The sequence below is a fragment of the Silurus meridionalis genome, chromosome 20 (assembly GCF_014805685.1).
Source record: "Silurus meridionalis isolate SWU-2019-XX chromosome 20, ASM1480568v1, whole genome shotgun sequence".
NCBI classification, from domain to species: domain Eukaryota; kingdom Metazoa; phylum Chordata; class Actinopteri; order Siluriformes; family Siluridae; genus Silurus; species Silurus meridionalis.
The window spans coordinates 18,144,165-18,165,571 of record NC_060903.1 but is presented as its reverse complement, the minus strand read 5'-3'; the positions used below and the strand labels follow the sequence as shown (position 1 = coordinate 18,165,571).

The following is a 21,407-nucleotide window of genomic DNA, read 5'->3' as shown; positions in this document are numbered from 1 at the left end:
TTTATGTGTATATAAGATCTGGCAAAGGGTTTGGCCTATTAATATCTTAGTACAGGATTTGTGTCCTATGTGCAATTTAGTCTTGGTGAAGGAGGTGTGGTCTATTTGTATAGTTTGGTGAAGGAGGTGTGGCCTAATGCATGTTAATCCTAATGGAGATGTGGCCTAATGCATATTAATCCTTCTTATGGAGGTGTGGCCTAATGCATGCTAATCCAAATAAAGGGGTGGGGCCTTTGTGCATATTTTAATGAAGAAGGCGTGGTCTAATGCTTGTTAGTCCTGGTGAAGGAGGCGTGGCCTCTGTGTTCTTCTCAGAGAAGTGGCCTTTGATTGTATTGGTGAAAGATCACACACACACACACACACACACACACACACACACACACACAGTGAGAGAACCCTTACTAAACACACACACACACACAGTGAGATGAAAACATTTATCTTCTGTTCAAAATCACTGCAGTCACAAAAAAAACGTGAATCACACACAGGCGGCACACATATTAAGATGTTCAGTTTAGTATGTGTGTGTGTGTGTGTGTGTGTGTGTGTGTGTGTGTGTGTGTGTGTGTGTGTGTGTGTGTGTGCCGATAGCAGAAGCTTATTTTCCGTATCCACATGCATTCATCTCATCACGACTCCGACACTTCAGCATTCAAAGCTTTAAAGATCTGAAGCACTGCTGTAGCACATGAGCGTTATTTTCACACACACACACACACACACACACACACACACACACACACACACACACACACACTGTACAAACAGAGTCATTTTCAGGCCTAATTGGATCATGAAATGTCAGGTAAGAAATATGCTGGTGGGATGCAGATATGAATATTGCATGAGGCAGCTTCTTGAACCACACACACACACACACACACACACACACACACACACACACACACACACACAGAGTAAGAACACCATGTTCTGAATGAATGATTGATAAATATACTTTAACAAAATTGTAGTTCAAAAGATTAATTAAAAGCTAGTTTGTTGTACTCCATTGTTCTGTGTGTGTGTGTGTGTGTGTGTGTGTGTGTGTGTGTGTGTGTGTGTTTACTTTAGACTCAGTCATGTTCACAGCAAGGGGCTTTTTTTTGTACTATATTCAGATCTTTAATATGCTGCAGATTCAATCTTTCAAACATCACCTTCGATCTGTGTGTCCATCAAAGCCCTTAAGTAACATGTTATATATAAAGAGCGAGATGAAAAAAAAAAGTCCACCATCATTTCCGTTACCAAGGAAACGTTATCTCATCTGTCAAGCGGAAAGGTTTCTTTTGTTCGCTGGATTTTATTAAACGGTGAAAAAAGAACATCTGACATTTATTCAGCGCTCTTTATTGTTCTGACGAGCGAACCGAAGTCGATAACGGCGTCATAAAAACTTCTTAACCTCATAGGAAAACTTACTCAAACCATCTACACACAAAACTTCACACCATCCAGATCATGGAATCACATTAAGACTGTTGTCAGACACCCTTATCTAGAATGACTTACAATTATCCTATTTATTCAGGTGAACAACGGGTGAAGGGCCTTACACAGGGGCCCGGAGGTAGCAGCTGGGTGGTGTCGGGATCTACTGGGGTAGAAGTCCACCATCTTAACCACTGAACATCCTCAAAAACTTCCTAAAGTAATTTCCACTGATGGCATTTGGCCCTCGTCTTCAAACCTTATATTCCTCAATTTAAAAGTCCAACATCTTGAAAGGTGCTTCTTACTTGTCACATGTACTTTACAGCACAGTGAAATTCTTTCTTCCCAGATACCAGCGATGTTAGGAAGCCGGGGTCAGAACACAGGTTCAGCCATGATCCAGTGCCCCTGAAGCGCAGAGGGTTAAGGGCTTTGCTCGAGGGCCCCAAAGTAGCAGCTTGTCAAAACCAGGGCTTGAACCCACAACCTTCCAATCAGTAACCCAAAGCCTTCAATGCTAAGCCACAAATTCTGGATTTAATTGGTCAGAAGTTGTCAATTAATTCTTTAGAACAGCTGCTTGGAAAGTAGAACAGGTCTATATTAATGTGTTTGGATTAAAGTCTGGATAAAAAAACCCAAAAAATAAAAAAAGATGTTTTCTGTAAATCGATTTTTTGATGCGAGGAGTCTCCAGTGTCAGTGTTTTTTAACAGTCAGTTTTAAGGCTGATGTTTTCCGACATCTTCCGGACAGTTTTTGGAGAACTCGATGAGAGAATAAAGAGAGATGGACGAGGGAAAGAGCGTTAACAGGTGCCGTAACATAAGCGAGAACAGGAAATGACGAGTTTCACGGCTGTAAATGCAACTAAAAAAGGAGATATAATGCAAGTGATTTGTTAATAAACAGAGTTAGAAATCGTACAAAGTGTCCGTGGTGGAAGAAGAATACAACGCTTGGGAATGTGGTGTAATAGGAAAATGATCGCCATCTCCATGGGAACAATCGGGCAGCTTCTCACACCACCTCGACTCTCCGAGATGTTTGACGTTATCGCAGTAGAACTCTTATGAATTGACTTAACGAATACTTCACTAAATTATTTTAGCGTTGATATTAATGCGAAATCCCTTTATTTGCTCTCAATGTTAGCTTTCATATTCAATCAAAGAGCTCCTATGGTAATTTGGTCTTTATTAATCATTAGTAAGCATGTGTGTGAGGGTGTGTGTGTGTGTGTGTGTGTGTGTGTGTGTGTGTGAGAAGTCATTTCAGATCACTTCTGGCTGATACTGATGATGTTTTTATTGATTCACTCAACACAGATTGACACAAATTCGATCTGACGAACGCGAAACAAAGAAATAAACCAGCGCGAGCTTTCTTTACGCATTAAATACTAAAAAATGACAATTACTTCTCATCAGGATATTTAAAGGTCTGATATTTTTTGTCTGAGCGATGATCAGGATCAACACAAAGACAAAACCCCGGTCCCTCATGTTAATTGTAACGTCATTAACGCATTATCAGACGTTTTATTTCCCCATAGAAATCAGCCTATTAATTTTTCAATTACTCAGACACTAAACTCAGACATTAACACAGCTTGATTAACTTTTTTTTTTTTTTTTACATTTTTCAACTAAAACACTGTAATTGATTTAATTTGATCGACTCGTGATTCCCTTTTTTCTTTTTTGGACTGAATTTTTAACTACACCATAAACACTTTGATGAGTTTATGCAGTGGTTAAAGCAACCTCGTGCTAATGCTAACCTTTATGCTAACATGTGCTCAGGTTTGTGCTGACCTTTGACCCTTTGGTTCCGGCAGGTGGCTCTGGACACGGCAGCAGTGTGTGCTGTGGTGCGACTCTGCCCTCTGCTGGACATTTGGAGTTAACACTTCACCTGAATATAAACCTGTGATTCTCAGGAATGCAGTAAAACTTGGGAATGTGGAAAAATGCTTAATGAAGGATTTATATTAAATATTTCTGATTGTCTGATTGTTTTATTGTTTTTATATACAGGTTAGTTGGTTGTTGCAGCTGAGGGAAAAATATAAATGATTATGTTTACAATTGATTTATTAATTTGTATTTATTTTAGTAAACCAGCTGTTGGTTAAAAGTTAAATTTGATTTCTACTTTTATTATGAATTCATTGTATTTATTTATTAAAAAAGGTATGAGTTAGTAAGAAAATATTGTATATTACTTTAGTTTATATATATATATATATATATATATATATATATATATATATATATATATATATATATATATAATAAATCTATAAAACTTTTTAAATAAAGTAAATGTAGAAGAATCCTTTTCCAGCACAAACTGTATGTATTTATTCCTGATGTTTATCACTTGTAAAGACATTAAATTATTTTATTACATTTAAAATGCAAATTTAGAACCGTAAAGTTCTAGTGTTCGGTGATTGTAGCTGATTATTATCCTCTAACAGAGTCGTTTATTCTGTACTTATTAAAGAAAAAGTAGAATTGTTTAGATTATGAAACTGACCTGTGTGTGTGTGTGTGTGTGTGTGTGTGTGTGTGTGTGTGTGTGTGTGTGAATTCTGGACAGCAGCTGGGGCCTTCGTTCATCCACAGGAAGTGTGAAACATCACCACTAAAAGACCTTGACAAACTCTGAAACGCGTTCAATGGAAAGCTTAATTGGATCATTTAATTGACAGCTCGCTGTAGTGCTCGGACGTGACCCCGTGACCCCGCGGAATTAGACTCTGACATCCGTTTTCCTGGCAGTCTGACATGGCGTGACAGTCTGATTACTGCCCATTCCACCGAGCGCTCACGCTCACATCACGCTCACATCACACTTCTTTAGGTGCGTGTCCTGTTCCAGCCTGAATCTCTCTCTCTCTCTCTCTCTCTCTCTCTCTCTCTCTCTCTCTCTCTCTCTCCTCTCTCTCTCGTCTGTGTCATCAGACCGCCATGAAGGAGTTTATTATTCGCTAATCGATGATCTCTGGCCGTGTTGGCCGTCCTTCAGGTGCTGTCATATTCACTTGATATCATATTTTACTTCAATAATCTCTAGATAAAAATGTGATTTAGACATTAAGGCTCCTTCATCAGCATTAACGTGTGATACAGATGATGATAAGGATGATGATGATGTTAATGATGATGATGATGAAAGGTCAGCAGGTGATGAAGGACAGATCGTATCAGGCCAGCACAGAGCGGATTAGAATGCTATCACATGATGAATTAATTAGCATCCAATTAGAGCGTGTGGCGGGAAAAGTCCGGCAGGAATTGTGCCATCAGGATCGGGGCAGGATGTGATTAAAGTGTTTCTGCAGAGGGCCGGAGGACCCGAGCTCTTCTCCATCTCCTTCTCCAGCTCCGGATTGCTTCTCTCAGCTTTCGCTCCGGCTCAGGATGCTAATTCTCCATCTGTGGGGATTTGATATTCAATTTCAGGATGTATTGCACTTGTCTTTACAATCGCAAATGGATTCCGTCTTAAAAACTCATTGTGCTGGAGGAATGTCTCCGTGTGTGTACAGGAGGGTTTTGGTGTCTAATATATTCATTTACAGTCTTGGCAGTTGGCAGACGCCCTTTTGAAGTGCGACTTACAACTGAGCAGTTAATGTTTAAGGGCCTTGCTCAAGGGCCCCGCTGTGGCAGCTTGGTGGTGCTGGGATTTGAACTTGTGACCAACCGATTCAAGTCCAATGCCATAACTATACAAGTGTGCATCGGATACAAGTTGGTATTTGTATCATGATGCACATATTTGAGACCGAGGCGTGTCCCGAGAGTCACAGAGAATAGAGATTTACATGGCAGAGGTAGAGCTGCATCTTCCTGGAGCCAAACAGGAAAAGAACATTTTTTTTTCTTTTCTTTTTGCACTACAAATGGGGTTTTTGTGAAAAGGCCATGTTTTAGAAGTCAAAAGGGTCTTTATTAAATTGATGATTTGCTGTCTGTCTGAACTACAGAAATAAAAGTGAACTTTCTGCTCCATATTTTTTCCACTGAATCGCATCGTATTGAATCAAATGGAAATCAGATAAAACTGCATCAATATAGTGGGGAATCGTTAATGTATCATATCATCGGCTGTGCATTGGAATCGCATCGGCCTCAGATATGGAGATGCACATATAAATAAATAAATATATACACACACACACACACACACACACACACACACACACACACACACACACACACACTGGGTATTTCCTGTATCGTGTCAATTCAAGTTCAATATTCTTAAGCATCGTGCAAAATTATTGGCACTATTCAGGATATTGAGTGACGTTGAACATTTTACACACTCTACAGTTATTACATTATCACTTACTGTCACTTAAAACCAATAGGAGCCTCACAAACTGCTCCCCTTTCTTACTGTCGGTTCCTTCACAGGGTTCCAAGTAGAACCTTTTTTTCCTTCGGATAAAAAGAAGTCTCCAGTACCAACTTTAATGAACTATTATTTAGTGTATTCCATTTCTCTCTCTCTCTCTCTCTCTCTCTCTCTCTCTCTCTCTCTCTCTCTTTCTATGTGTGTCAACTCTTTCTCTGTCTTTCCCTTTTAGATTTTTTTTTCAGAAAGATATGAGACATGACAGACAAAGAAAGAGAGATGGTCAAAGATAGATAGAGAGAAACAAAACACAGAGAGAGAGAGAAAGAAAAAGAGAGAGAGAGAGAGAGAGAGAGAGAGAGAGAGAGAGAGAGGTTGGCGTCCTTCCAGTCGTCTCACTGCGTGTCCATCCTGCTGTTCTTTGCTCTTTGTAACCTTCAGCTTAATCTGTCCCTCTGTCCTTGTCCTTCTTCTCCACTGCTGTCCATTTCTCTCTTTACTGTGAGAGAAAAACACTTTCTGTACAAATCACGTACAGCTTTCATAATCCACTGTCATAATCACAGCAGAGTCACAAAGCGAACACTAATAATAATAATAATAATAATAATAATAAAATAAAATAATAATAATAATAATAATAATAATAATAATAATAATAATAATAATAATAATAATAATAATAATAATAATAATAATAATAATAATAATAATAATAATAATAATAATAATAATAATAATAATAATAATAATAATAATAATAATAATAATAATAATAATAATAATAATAAAATAAATAATAATAATAATAATAATAATAATAATAATAATAATAATAATAATAATAATAATAATAATATAATAATAATAATAATAATAATAATAATAATAATAAATAATAATAATAATAATAATAATAATAATAATAATAATAATAATAATAATAATAATAATAATAATAATAATAATAATAATAATAATAATAATAATAATAATAATAATAATAATAATAATAATAATAATAATACACAGAAACCGTGTCTCAGCAGTAACACACTAAATATTCATAAGAAGAAAAGAAAAAGTTTTTCACTCACACTGATGGTAATTAATTTCATTCTGGTGCATATTTTGGAGTGAACATTTATATTTCATGCTTTATTTAAGATGTCATTATTAATTACATTTTTGAATGATCCAAAATTTGCTTGAACTTAAAGTTCTCGAGTTACTGGTTGGCAGTGCTGAGATTTGACCTCACAACCTTCTGCCCTCTGTATGTATAGGTATGTGTGTGTGTGTGTGTGTCAAGTCAAGTCAAGTCAAGTGGCTTTTATTGTCATTTTTACTATACACAGTACACAGTAAAAACGAAACAACGTTCCTCCGGAACCCTGGTGCTACACTAAACAACAAAACAACATAAAGTGCATCGAGTGCAGCCTGGTGCAAACAGTGCAAACAAAATTTCCATGAACTAAAACAACAGCACACAGACACCAAAAAAAAAGGTCACGATTGATCATAAAAATCCTTAAATCCTATTCGAGTCTAGACTGGGTTCAACTATTTCAGAGCACCGCTGAATTCTGGATTGTGATTGGTCAGAAGTGGTTGATTTATTTTTCCTAACAGAAGCTCCGGCTGTAATCCACTTCCAGGTTTATATGGATGATGTCCCTCACAGCTCATTCACAGGGACTCAGAAAGCAACAAATACACAAATAAAAACGTTTGTGTGTAGAGATGTTTATTAACATTTATAAAGTAGAAGAAGTCTAAAGTTCCAGTTCTGGATGAGTTTTTCTTACAGAAACGAAAACTTTTTATCCTCGTGTTTATAAATAAACTCAAAGCACCAATTTTCTATTAACAGTAAAAACACTACAGTTTTTAAAGTAATTAAATCTGTGAGTGTCTCCCGCGAGTGCTCTCTCTCTCTAAGTCCCCTACACAGGCTTCATTAATTTTGTTTGGGATTGAAACACTGGATTCAGTCCAATTATTCAATCCCGTGACACACCAGTGGGCGTGGCTTCGGAATCAGTCTGCCTTCCAGTCGTCAGCACGTGTAGACGTTCGGAGGGAACGATAACGACATGGTGTGTGCTCGAGCGGTTCGAGTTGCGGTAACGAGAGCGTTTAGATCGAATGCTTTTTTTTTTGGTAACGTATTTTTTGCGGCTTAAATCACACAGTCATGTTCATGTCACCGACCGCCATCACTTCTTACCCCTGAGCGTGTTTTATATTTAACCCACATGAGCTTTGTCGTTTTATTTATGAAGATAAGAAGCAAAGCCAAGCTCTTACACTATGGAGAATTAAAAGGGGCGGAGCTAATTTCTGGGCCAGAAAAGATTTTATTAGCAGGATAATATTTCGACAAAATCTCGGTCTTACAAATATATGCAAATTCTTTTTTGCATGTTTTTCCATTTTGGAAATAATTGTACTTTTTAGGATCGCTGCCGATCGAGGAACACTGAGAAACTACACTTTTATCACTTTAGAGTAGCAATAAATCATATTGGGAAATAAGCGATGGTGGACATGGAGGACAAATTCTTAACAAAAGATGATTATTTTACGCCCTAAACTTATCAGTATGCGATAAAATACGCATTCATGCATCAATCCTGCAGTCAATAAGGTAAATCCTGACAAATCACAAGGACGCTGGTCATCTAAAGGTCAAAGCTACAGATCATGAAGCCAACTAGCCGTGTCTGAAAACTTTCACACACACACACACACACACACACACACACACACACACACACACACACACGCCGAGAAGGAGAATGATGTGATCTGTGAATTACTCTGCAGCGGGCAGCGCTCAATTTCAGATTCAGACACCCCCACGGTTAACCTTTCACGCTGAGATTTCTGGGAGCTGCGCCAACTTTCCGAGCCAAGATGGCCTCCTGAGAGGAAGCTGCGCGCATAACACGCAGAGTGAAAGCAGAGCCGGGCGCATAGCGTCGCTCCACCGGCTTACCTGTGGAGATCATGAGCCTGTTATCATCCACCTCAGGAGTCGGTTAATTATGGCGCCGCTCGAAGTGTTGATGAGGCCCTCTTCTTCCACCTTTTGTTGTTCAGATGTAGACAAAGCAGCGGGACGCTGAACTTCCAGAAAGGTCTCGACAGTCCAACTGTGTCCTACAACCAGGACTTGGAATCTGCACATGATCAGAAACAGAACAAATCCTGCATGACTTTAAACATTTACACGGAAAGGAAGCAAGGTTAATGAGACGTTTTTTTTCTTCTTTCTTTCTTCTTTTTTGTTGCTGTGTTTAATGGTGCAGTTTCTGTTAAATGTTCATAGATATTAAGTCATACAACAAAAAATATATATTTACAATAATTCGATGAAATAAATTTATATATTTCTTGGCCCCAGAAATGAGCTCCGCCTTTTTAAGAATTCTCCACAGTTTATATATTAAAGGTGAGGTGAGTCCAGGGATCAGTAAAAGCTTGGTCATGGTTTTCCTGTGACTGGTCCATATAATATATAAGAAAAGCTCAAATTTCCAGCTTTTTGTTTTTTTAAATATGTAAAAAAAAAAAAAAAAATTTTGATGTCACTTCCTGTGTATAATTAGTTTTTACAGTTTTTCACAGACAGAATAAGAAAAAGTTATGAACTAAACGAGAGACTGGGGAAGATCTGAGCTTTGTGATCTGAGGACAAGTGGGCGTGTCTTTGAGAATGTTTAAATACTTGGACACGCCCATTAATGGACACACTGTAGTGTAGTAAACTGCTAATAATGCAAAAATATAAAACATTCAGTACATAACATGCAATAACATTCAGTTTCTGCACATTATGTAGTAAAATAGAATATATGAATATTATATCATATAAATATCTCATATTATTAAGAGTCGAGCAAATTTATTACATTTTATAGTTTATAAAGTTTGTATAACCAGATAATAAATGTTCCTGTTCTTATAAATGATTCTCTTCTACACAGCTAATTTGTGCACGTTATAGAAGTCATATTTATATTTGTGGAAATGAGGGTGAATATATGTGAATATATGAATATGATACTGACTTCCTGTTTAAAGACTTCCATATATGGCATCAAAGACACGCCCACAAATAGTGAATGATGGTTTCTATTGATAAGGCACCATTTTTTCCCTGAGGACATAAAAGAACAAATAAATTAAGTTGAAATTAAAAAAAAATACACTATATATTTTTTAGTATATGAATTTTCATTTATGAAGATTAATTTTATATTGTGTGAGACCATAAAAAATAAACTCTTAAATTCATATGAATCCAAATGACCAGATTTACAGATATAAATATTATTCTAAAATAGAAACAACACACGACACACAGTTGTCTGTTTGTGAGCAACGACACACACCTGCTTTCATATTCCGATTAAATTTTCATGCCTTTTTAACATTTTCTCTTCAGGAAATAAAACAATGTAAAATTCGCTCTTCAGTACCACGAGACCTTTGAGTTCAATGGCGTTTTGGAAAATTAAATTAAAAGGCTTAGTCCCTAAAGAAATGAAAAGCATATCATTAGGACAATTACACTTTAATAAAAGCACGTTAATTGAAAACCAAAAATGTGACCTGGTGGAGCAGCACGTTCTCCGATTTACAGAACGGGGAAAAAAATGGCCTTTGGGTTGATTTACAGTAGTGCTTACGTTGGGACCTCATCAGGAGATTATTATGATAAAAAGAAAAAAGGAAACGGGGCAACTTTTTTAATTAGGGCAGTCATTCCTGAGAACAACATACTCTCAATGTGACAAGCGGAGGAGTGATAGGTGGCCGTGAGGAAGGTATTAATGCTGTTAACCTACATAAAAGAGGGACAGAGGGACATCTTACACACACACACACACACACACACACACACACACACACACACACACACACACATCATGTGTGAAAGATTAGCAGATATAACACTTCACAATTTTAGAGCACATGAACATTCGAAGAGAAGAAAAGAAACCGAATGTCAATTTTTTCCTTATAAAGAAATTCAACAACTTTCCTCATTCAGAACATTAAAATGTAGTTAAAACACCTCATGGACTTGAAACACCTCAAACATATTTTCATATTAAAAGAATTGGGTGTGAAATACAAAATCCTGGACCAAATAACTCGAAAGTAATTATTCTCAAAGTAAAACCTGTGTGAAGGACGTGTAAACAGTTATGACATCACTTCCTGTTTAATTTCTCGATTTTAACCTTCCAAAAATATTTGCTAAAATAACTATGAAGTCAAAAATAAGATGAATGTTTCCTTTCACAATCTTGATGCAGATGAAGATTAAATAAATTATGATTTTTCTGCTTTTTACAGCAAAATTAAATAAAATGAAGCTCAGAAACTAAACATTATTCGCACCCAGACATGAAGTCAGTTTGTGGTGACAGATGTTTCTGTGCCTCAGTTGACTGGACCTGAAACTGAAACGTTCTGTAGCGGTTCGAGGACAAATCAGGCATGAGCTTAATCTGATTTATACCATATTTAACTCTGAAGTGAGAAATCTGAAAATCCGATTATTATTATTATCATTATTATTAATGATGAATTATTTACTGATCTTACCACTTTTATTTAATTAAAACCTCAGAAGATCAGGAACAGAGTGATTAAGGTGGTTTATATGACACGTGTATATGTTTATTAATGAAGGTTTTAAGTAGGTAAGTCAGGTCAAGAAGGCGTTTATTGTGATTTCTGTTTCCTGGTTTCTTCAGAGTGCTACAGAAAACCTCACACATTAATACAAGATATTGCAAAACCACAAAACTCACTGGGAAACCATGCAAGAACACACAACAACACAAAACAGTGGGAAAGAAAACAAACCATTTTGATGTGTGTGTGTGTGTGTGTGTGTGTGTGTGTGTGTGTGTGTGTGTGTGTGTGGTGACATCTTTTTATTTACACTCTTTATATATTGAGAAGTTCATCAAAAATAAAAAAGAGATTAAAAGCCAAGGATGATCGACACAGCCACACCTTCTGTGTGAAGAAATCAATTCAAAGAGAGAGAGAGAAGGGGTGGGGGGGTGGCGGTGGGGGGATTTGGCTAGATTATATTTAATAAAGATTCCTTACTTTGATGAAGAAGGTAAAGGAGAATCTTCACTTGAGAAAAAAAAGCTAAATCTTGTTAAATGTGTCTGTTGTTTAGTGAAAAACAGGGTTTTTAAAAGACTCCAAGAGGTTTCATTTTTTGGCTTTAAATATCACATTATACACACACACACACACACACACACACACACACACAAAGGAAAAAAAACAGATTATAATATAGGTTATAGATTATATTTTTAGGTTAAACCACAGTATTATTAATCAGACTTCAGCTAAATCCAGTGATATCTAATAAAAGTGTTATAATCAGACAGGGGTATTTGACTTCGAGCCGGTTATCTCGTAAACGTATCACAATACACAATACGCCAGGGGTTCACAAAAATATTCCGAATTAATTCACCACCATGACGCAATTATTCACCCTTTTAAAATATTCACATATGAAGCTCATTATGTAAATGTGCGCAATAAAGATTTGATAATTATTTAAGCCGGAGAGGTTTTGTTTTTCCTCACTGAAGACTTTTTTATTATTATTATTATTATTATTAATCCTTATTATTATCATGATATATTATTTCGAGCTCTAATTACTGCCAATTAACCCGTACAGTGTGTGTATAGTTTGTATAAACTATTGTATTGTAATAATATTAAAAAAATATTTAAATTTATAAAAATATTTAAAAAGGTAAATTGAATCAGATCTTTTGCCTTTCCTGAAGCCCATCATGACAAATTAGATCAAATACATATAAAAGTATGGAAATGATGATGATGATGATGATGATGATGATGATGATCTCATAAAAAAAGCAAATCTATTCGAATTTAGGTTCTCAATAAATTCACCTCGTTAAATCCAGGATTATTTAGATTTGTATTATTTTGATCATTTTCCATTCTAATGAAGGTCTTTATCTGACATCTCCATCGGCTCTACTCAGTACTGCGCTGAGAAGAAAAGTAGCATGCGAGGTTTTAACGCTATAAAGTGAACTCGCGGGTCGTTTTACGCCACACACTGATGAGCGCGGTGAATAAATGAAGAAGTGGGATTAAACAGGTCATAACAAGCAGCATGGTGTCAGTGAATCTTATATTTCTGTTCTTGTGCAAGTAAAGTATCAGGTTACGTTTGGGCCATTACCTAAATCCTCGTCTGAAAGGCTGCTTAAGGAGCTTAAGGGCCTCGGTGCTCACGAGCGGCCGGTGGAAAGCAGCCCGTTCAGCTCTGCTGAGCCTTTATGAAGTGGGTTAGGCCCGAGGCTTGCTAGGCCTCTTCGTTTCACCGCGGCCCCTCAGCGACTCTCACAGCTGTAAGCAAGGAGAAGAAAAGGCTGGATTTCTTTCTGTCGTGCACTGCTGAACTCCCGGCTGCTCCCTGTGTCATTCAAAACAGGACGCCTAACGAGACTGCTACTCCGAATAACCGAGACCGGTGTCATTCAAATCACTGACAGAAAACTGATATCCCATATAACTGGAACTTGTTCCTTCAAACACACAACAAATCTCAGAAATCCAAGCCTGAAGCCCAAACTGAGATGTTCTGCAGAGCTGAAACAGGCATCATTTTATTTAGATTTGAATTATATTTCATGCGAAAACACTTGGAAAGTATAGAGAGTGTTAATATTAATTATAAATAGAAGTTCTTTAAAGGTTCTTTGTATTGTCTAGATCTCTGATTGGTTTTTTTTTACATGGAACCCTGAAGAGTTTTCTCACTGACAGAAGGGTGAAGACCCCTTAAAAGTTTCAGAGTGCAAAATATTGAGATTTCACTTTCTACGCTTTAATTCTGATCCCGAAACATCTGTGTATCACCTGAGTATTAGCCGATAACCAAAAAATATTGTTTTCTTTCTAAATTAAATGTATAACAATTATTAATATAACACAAATCAATCCTGAGAAAATAAACACTGAAACGAACGTCTAAATGAAGTGTTTTTTATTCCAAATATATTTCATGTATTTCCAAACGTACCTTCCAAATCCAGTTCTCAATATTGCCTTTGTTACAGGATCTGAAATCTGATATGTTTTCACTGGAGTGTCTGGTTTCGGCCCGGTTCTGGTACAGAATGTGGTCTGGGTCCCAGGATTTCTTCACTGTAACTTTGTAATACATTTCTGTGAAAATAAACGATATGAACTCACATGTAAATAATCCCATGTGATCCTCAGACACATTTTGTTCCTTTATTTACGTATCAAGTAGTGCAAGTGTTTTTTTCACGTGATTGTGTCACGTGATTTCTTTGTATCCACGGGTTGATTTCTTGCTCATTGGCTTTATTTTGGATACACGTGATGCACGTGTTTTATACCATTACCTTTACATGTGTGATAAGACGTGTTGCATGAATGTGTTTGAACCTCATCACAAACATGTTGATGTCCAGTTGTACACCTGTGGATACAAAGAAATAACGTGACACAATCACGTGAAAAAAACGTGTTACTATACTAATTACACACTTTAGATGAATGACAGACAGACGGCCACACAGATAAACAGATAGATAGATAGATAAAATGGCTGGGTGATTTAGTTACAATTTCTAATCCGAGTGTATGTAGGGGTATCTGAGTGTATGTAGGGGTGTCTGAGTGTATGTTGCGGTATCTGAGTGTATGTGGGGGTATCTGAGTGTATGTTGCGGTATCTGAGTGTATGTGGGGGTATCTGAGTGTATGTATGGGTATCTGAGTGTATGTAGGGGTATCTGAGTGTATGTAGGAGTATCTAAGTGTATGTAGAGATGTCTGAGTGTATGTAGGGGTATCTGAGTGTATGTAGGGGTATCTGAGTGTATGTAAAGATGTCTGAGTGTATGTAGAGATGTCTGAGTGTATGTAGGGGTGTCTGAGTGTAGGGGTATCTGAGTGTATGAAGGGGTATCTAAATGTATGTAGGGGCGTCTGAGTGTATGTAGAGATATCTAAGTGTATGTAGAGATGTCAGTGTATGTAGGGGTATCTAAGTGTATGTAGAGATATCTGAGTGTATGAAGGGGTATCTGAGTGTATGTAGGGGTATCTGAGTGTATGTAGAGATATCTGAGTGTATGTAGAGGTGTCTGAGTGTATGTAGGGGTATCTAAGTGTATGAAGGGGTATCTGGGTGTATGTAGGGGTTTTGGGTGTATGTAGGGGTATCTGGGTGTATGTAGGGGTATCTGAGTGTATGAAGGGGTATCTGGGTGTATGTAGGGGTATCTAAGTGTATGTAGGGGTATCTGAGTGTATGTAGTATGTATCTGGGTGTATGTAGGGGTATCTGAGTGTATGTAGTGGTATCTGATTGTATGTAGGGGCGTCTAAGTGTATGTAGGGGTATCTAAGTGTATGTAGGGGTATCTGAGTGTATGTAGTATGTATCTGGGTGTATGTAGGGGTATCTGAGTGTATGTAGTGGTATCTAAATGTATGTAGGGGTGTCTAAGTGTATGTAGGGGTATCTGAGTGTATGTAGGGGTATCTGAGTGTATGTAGGGGTATCTGAGTGTATGAAGGCGTCTGAGTGTATTTAGGGTTTTGGGTGTATGTAGGGGTATCTGAGTGTATGTAGGGGTGTCTAAGTGTATGTAGGGGTATCTGAGTGTATGAAGGGGTATCTGGGTGTATGTAGGGGTATCTAAGTGTATGTAGGGGTATCTGAGTGTATGTAGTATGTATCTGGGTGTATGTAGGGGAACTGAGTGTATGTAGGGGTGTCTGAGTGTATGTAGGGGTGTCTGAGTGTATGTAGGGGTGTCTGAGTGTATGTAGGGGTGTCTGAGTGTATGTAGGGGTATCTGAGTGTATGTAGGGGTGTCTGAGTGTATGTAGGGGTATCTGAGTGTATGTAGGGGTATCTGAGTGTATGTAGGGGTATCTAAATGTATGTAGGGGTGTCTGAGTGTATGTTGCGGTATCTGAGTGTATGTAGGGGTGTCTGAGTATATGTAGGGGTGTCTGAGTGTATGTAGGGGTATCTGAGTGTATGTAGGGATGTCTGAGTGTATGTAGGGGTATCTGAGTGTATGTAGGGATGTCTGAGTGTATGTAGGGGTATCTGAGTGTATGTAGGGGTGTCTGAGTGTATGTAGGGGTATCTGAGTGTATGTAGGGGTGTCTGAGTGTATGTAGGGGTATCTGAGTGTATGTAGGGGTGTCTGAGTGTATGTAGGGGTATCTGAGTGTATGTAGGGGTATCTGAGTGTATGTAGGGGTGTCTAAGTGTATGTAGCGGTATCTGAGTGTATGTAGGGGTGTCTGAGTATATGTAGGGGTGTCTGAGTGTATGTAGGGGTATCTGAGTGTATGTAGGGATGTCTGAGTGTATGTAGGGGTATCTGAGTGTATGTAGGGATGTCTGAGTGTATGTAGGGGTATCTGAGTGTATGTAGGGGTGTCTGAGTGTATGTAGGGGTATCTGAGTGTATGTAGGGGTGTCTGAGTGTATGTAGGGGTATCTGAGTGTATGTAGGGGTGTCTGAGTGTAGGGGTATCTGAGTGTATGTAGGGGTATCTGAGTGTATGTAGGGGTGTCTGAGTGTATGTAGCGGTATCTGAGTGTATGTAGGGGTGTCTGAGTATATGTAGGGGTGTCTGAGTGTATGTAGGGGTATCTGAGTGTATGTAGGGATGTCTGAGTGTATGTAGGGGTATCTGAGTGTATGTAGGGATGTCTGAGTGTATGTAGGGGTATCTGAGTGTATGTAGGGGTATCTGAGTGTATGTAGGGGTATCTGAGTGTATGTAGGGGTGTCTGAGTGTATGTAGGGGTATCTGAGTGTATGTAGGGGTGTCTGAGTGTATGTAGGGGTATCTGAGTGTATGTAGGGGTCTCTGAGTGTATGTAGGGGTGTCTGAGTGTATGTAGGGGTGTCTGAGTGTATGTAGGGGTATCTGAGTGTATGTAGGGGTATCTGAGTGTATGTAGGGGTGTCTGAGTGTATGTAGGGGTGTCTGAGTGTATGTAGGGGTATCTGAGTGTATGTAGGGGTATCTGAGTGTATGTAGGAGTATCTGAGTGTATGTAGGGGTGTCTGAGTGTATGTAGGGGTATCTGAGTGTATGTAGGAGTATCTGAGTGTATGTAGGGGTATCTGAGTGTATGTAGGGGTATCTGAGTGTATGTAGTATATATCTGGGTGTACGTATGTTGGGGTATTTAGATTGTGTGTACTTGTGAGTATCTAGGTCCATATCGGTGTGTGTAGGTTAATCTGTGATAATGATAGATCTTAATTTCCACTACCACTATACCACTATAGACACAGTCTCAGATTAAAGGCTAAAACACAATAGGATTTTGTTGTTTAGCACCTTTAATACCTTTCAGGTGTATTTTTACCCGTAATGGTTCTTATACTATAAAACATACCAGTCTGTTATGGGCATTAAAAACCGTGTAGATCTGCATTTACAGGTGCAGTAGATAAAGGTACTACCACAGTACACTTTAGTACCCTTTTTCAGTGAGTGTAGAAGATATTAGTAAGCGTTTTTTTTCCTCCTGAATCCATCACTTTAGTTTGTCCAGTGCAAATATTCACACTGAGCACATCAAGTTTTCTTTTAAAATAATATTATTAATATTAATATTAGAAGTTGGACTTTGTTAAACAAACCTGGCTGACTTTTTACACACACACACACACACACACACACACACACACACACACACACACACACAGTCATGAAGACAGAGTGATACTGTCACTGTGACGAAATAAGAAAATCAGCGAAGCAGAACTCGGGATTATTTTACATCTGAACGCTAATGACTCGCTTTAATCTCAGTTTTAAAATCCAATTTAAATGCATCCGGATTTAAGTGACACCAAACACACACTTTAAACATTAAAGCTTAAATGAGCTGTGTGTGTGTGTGTGTGTGTGTGTGTGTGTGTGTGTGTGTGTGTGTGTGTGTGTGTGTGTGTGTTGTAGGAGTTGAACTTCTGCAGAGTGGAAGTGTTTTTGTTACTATTAATTAAAAAAATTATTTAAAGACGTGGTTTAATTTCTAACTGTGATTTCAACTTTCATGATAAAATCATCAAATCGTCATCTTTATCATCATCATCATCATCATCATTATTATTAAATAATCATCATCATCCACTGACTGTGTGATAAGTTTCAGATAAAGTAAAATCAAATATATTAAGTTTGCAGTTTTTGCAGTTGGGCCAATAAATTGTTTTATAAAATAATAATAATAAAAAACAGTAAAAAAAAATATAATTCAATCCAGAAGCAACTTTATATTTACAATTAATACAATTAAAAACAATTTGTATTAAATTCTAAATCTAAAAATTATATATTATAATAAAATATGATAAAAGGGTTAGATGAGAATTTGCTGTAATGAACAGTAATGATAAAAAAATACAAAAATGTAAATATTTTAAATAAATATTATACAATAATAATAATAATAATAATAATAATAATAATAATAATAATAATAATAATGATATCAGTGTGCAGGTGTGAGAGGTTTTATTTATTTGAATTGAATAAAATAAATAAAATAAAATAAAATGTCAGATATGAAATGGACAGGAATTTGCTTTATAAACTTCCCAGAGACTCCAAGAGCAGCTTGAGCCACGCCCTTCACCTCTGACCTCTGCCCTTTACCCTGAGCGTTTATTTAACCTCTTCATCATTTATATGAATTTTTCTCTCTTTCTTTTCGAAATTAAGAAATTCCAGCACAGGATGAGAGAGGAGAAGAACCTGGTGTGTGCTGAGACACACAGACTGATCCTGCTGAACAAAGGATGGTGTGTGTGTGTGTGTGTGTGTGTGTGCCTGGCTTTATTAAATGACCTTACTTACAAACAAACTAAGTCTCTCTCTCTCTCTCTCTCTCTCTCTTCTACTTCCAAGGTTAGCGTGTGACGTCACTGCCCCGGAGCCAATCGTAAAGCGCACACCTTTACACACCTTCCTCCTGAACATGGTGTCTTTCTATATATATATATAAACAATCCTAAGAAATTAAGAAGAATCATAACTAAAATATTTGATTATAAATTACAAATTACTGTCGAGTCACGAGTTTTTAAAGACCAAAATAAATCAATTTTAAAAAGACAAAAAGTAAAAAAAATAAGAAAAACCAGAAACTGCTTATGCTTCTGAAAACTACACAAAAACAAACATTTACTACAAACTACATTCAGTAACATTCAGTTTAATAGATAAATAAATAAATATAAATTATTTTTTTAAGATTGAGGTTTTTTTTTAATGAGATGAGTGAGATTTAATCTGTATTTAGTTATAAAACATTTATGAAAATCGTATGCGATCAATTTGCTTTCAAAAAATAAATGTATTTTGTAATTAAAAGATATTGATTAAAGTTTCAGTGCAGAAACGTGTGAAGCATAAAAATCTGAAAACAAAAAAACCCGCTCAGATTTCTGCTTCTTCTAAAGTGATTCATGTAAAATTACACATCTAGAATTAAAGCGTTTCTATAATGTGCTTAAAGTAAAACTTTACTGATGTGAAATCTGAGAACATGCGAATGAGGAAAAGAGGAAAAGAAAGAAAAAAACGAATAGACTGAAGGTTTAGATTTCAGGTGTTTATTAGAACTCCGTTTAAATGTCGCTTTACTGGAAAGATACATAATTAGATAATTAGATAGATGTATAAATAGATAGAGAGAGAGAGAGAGAGAGAGAGAGAGAGAGAGAGAGAGAGAGAGAGAGAAAGAGAGAGAGAGAGAAAAACTTTTCAGTGGTGGACTGATTGGATCATATAAAATAAAATCTGCACTAAACACATCACACTTTGGAACACAGAAAATCACCCTGTCACACCTGGAAAAGCTCGCATGCAGGTGTGTGTGTGTGTGTGTGTGTGTGTGTGTGTGTGTGACCCTAGAGAGTTGTTTTTTATTTGTGTAAATAAAAGCACGCGTTGTGGAGGGATATTTTAGATGAATGTAAACTAACATGGAAAAAAAACCCATAAAAATCAGTCTATAAAAAAAATTCGCATGAAATAATCTTTTGATCTTTTGATAATCAGGTCAAATGAGGAAAAAAAGGATGGAAAGATAAAAGTGTAAAGAAAAGGAAAATGATTTGAAAAAAAAATGAAATGAAAAAAAAAACAACAACTTACTCCTGAGGTGTGATGTGGAGATGCAGAAGATTTTACTTCCTGACGTGTTGATGGTGAAGGACAGAAGTGATATGGTGTAGACGTCCCTCCTCCTCTTCCTCTCTCTTCCTCTCTCTCTCACACACACACACACACACACACACACACTCCTCTTTCACACTCCAGCATCTGGCTTGCTCATTATCGCGGAACAAAAAGTGGAGGAGACGCGGCACTTCCTCTCCTCCATGAAGCCTCTCTGCTCCATATTCATCTCCACTGCATTAATAAAGATGTCGTACTGATGCTGAAGCCCAAAGTCTTGCACACACACACACACACACACACACACACACACACACACACACACACACACCCTTACTTCCTCTAAACCTTCATTTCCGCCTTTCTGATTAATCTCTGCGCTTCATTCAGACAGGTGACGGCGTGACATCATAAAAATAAAAAATAATAAAACAACAATAATAATAGTAATGACGTGATATCACGTGAAAATGTAAGAAATCAACAGAAACGACCCGTCGGAGCGACGTGCAAACAATAAGTATAAGAAAGTCACACGTGAAATCATTTAATTTTTGTATATTTATATATAAACCATTAAACTATGGGAAGAAGGAAAATTACTTCGGAAAGCGAATAATATATTTATCAGAAACAAACAAACAAAGAAAATGAAGATTCGCGTGTAGAAATAATAAAATAATAAAAAACGCATTTCGGAGAAAATTAAACATTCGAAATTTCTGAAAGTCACGTGTGTAAATTTCACGTGTGAGTAATGTACAATTTTGAATGTTATATTTAGTATATTAAAGGCAGTGAGGCAGGGGTTTGACACGTTTCTTTTCTGATTAAAAAGCTGCCAAATTTGATCATGATTTTATAAAAGAAGCGTTTTTTGTTTGATATTAGGAGAAATGTATATATTTATATATTTTTATTTAACTTAGTGTTAGATTTTTAACACAATCGAGCTTTTCACCTGAGATGATGATGTTGTACAGATGATTTAATACCTGATCACTGAGAAAACCCAGGTGAACTTCTTCAACCGGAAGTTAAAAAGTGCAGGGATTTGGGGGAAATGGTGTCTTTGTAATGTAAAAGAAAAATATGATGGTAGTAAACTAAACAAAAGGTGAAAGAATAATCCAGTCACGTGATCTCTAAACGAATAAAGGAGAATAAATGTAACGTGTAGATCGAAATAATAACACTCGATCACATTCTTGGTTTTGTCTCTTTTCTTTATCTCACTTTTTTCTTCCCAAGTGTACAATAAATACATTCAAATGAATGTAAACAGATCA

The 21,407-nt window shown here is 36.8% G+C and overlaps 1 long non-coding RNA gene across 1 annotated transcript; it reads right to left on the bottom strand.

The window, feature by feature from the left end:
- Positions 1-6,196: 6,196 nt before the first annotated feature.
- LOC124403336 lies at positions 6,197-20,276 on the bottom strand. The gene is made up of 5 exons (XR_006928885.1): positions 20,095-20,276; positions 14,289-14,365; positions 13,940-14,085; positions 8,825-9,008; positions 6,197-6,319 (listed from the first exon to the last, which is right to left on the bottom strand). It is a non-coding gene; the product is annotated as an uncharacterized LOC124403336 (long non-coding RNA).
- Between the last annotated feature and the right edge of the window lie 1,131 nt (positions 20,277-21,407).